We start from the raw sequence: 1,058 nt of genomic DNA, 5'->3' as shown, positions 1-1,058 counted from the left end.
GTTTCAGCGCTTGTAGTGTGCGGAAGTGTGGTGTTAATGCTCTCGCAGGAGAGTGTACCATTTCGGCGGCATCATGTACTTGTACGAGCGCCGCCCTGATGTTTAATAGAAGAAATAAGTACAGTGGATGGTCGGAAAAGGCTGTATTAATTACGATTGCCCGTTCCTGTAACTAGCCATGCTTCACAAGATGCTACCATCTTCAACAACAGCAGCAGTTCCAGCAACACAGATTCGTCGTCGGCTCCGAGTTTCGTCGTATGCACAGCACTGAAGTAAGACTGTTCATTGGTAGAAAGTATTAACGGCCAACCCAGCAGCACAACTGAATGAGATTTGATTGATAAAATTTATTTAAATAATAATCAGTTAAAATTCAGGGCGATTGTGTCCTCATTGCCCTCAGACATTGTTCCCAAGCACGGTCCTTCTTCCTTTTTTTCCTTATATGCTAACCGAGTGTCATAAGCAACAAACTGAATAGTTACAAAACTTCCTGGCAGATTAAAACTGTGTGCCAGATCGAGACTCGAATTCAGGACCTTTGCCTTTCGCGGGTAAGTGCAAGTACTGGAGGATGTAAAGCTGTGAGGAGGGGGCGTCAGTCGTGCTTGGGTAGCTCAGTTGGTAGAGCACTTGCCCGCGAGAAGCAAAGGTCCCGAGTTCGAGTCTCGGTCCGGCAAACAGTTTTAATCTGCCAGGAAATTTTATTTCCTTTTTGTTCATTAGTGTAAGTTTTGGATTCATGATCAGTGGTACCTCTTTTCTGTCCAGTGTTGTTCGTGAGTGAATGCACAAAACTACTTTCATTTTTCCAAATTATTATCCTTTTCGGTTTAATTACTTTTTATTCTCAGTAGATTTCTCCCTCAGAAGGGTCTGTTCTACACTTTCCTCCTACTTATCGGTATTATTTCTTCGGGAAAGACAGCCTTATCCAATCAGTAAAAATCCATTAGGCATGCATGCGATCCACGGTCATATCCCATATCGCAAGCAGGATAGGCAGATTAGTAAAGGGGAAGTTACAAGTTCCCCAGCATCACACAGTGAGAGAT

General features: G+C 43.5%; 1 non-coding gene across 1 annotated transcript; it reads left to right on the top strand.

Annotated features, from left to right (window-relative positions):
- The first annotated feature begins 608 nt into the window (after positions 1 to 608).
- Trnar-gcg (transfer RNA arginine (anticodon GCG)) lies at positions 609 to 683 on the top strand. The gene has a single exon. It is a non-coding gene; the product is annotated as a tRNA-Arg (tRNA).
- Positions 684 to 1,058: the final 375 nt, after the last annotated feature.

The sequence above is a fragment of the Schistocerca nitens genome, chromosome 4 (genome assembly GCF_023898315.1).
Source record: "Schistocerca nitens isolate TAMUIC-IGC-003100 chromosome 4, iqSchNite1.1, whole genome shotgun sequence".
NCBI classification, from domain to species: domain Eukaryota; kingdom Metazoa; phylum Arthropoda; class Insecta; order Orthoptera; family Acrididae; genus Schistocerca; species Schistocerca nitens.
Note: the sequence above shows the minus strand (reverse complement) of the source record. Positions and strands in the feature narration are given on the sequence as shown.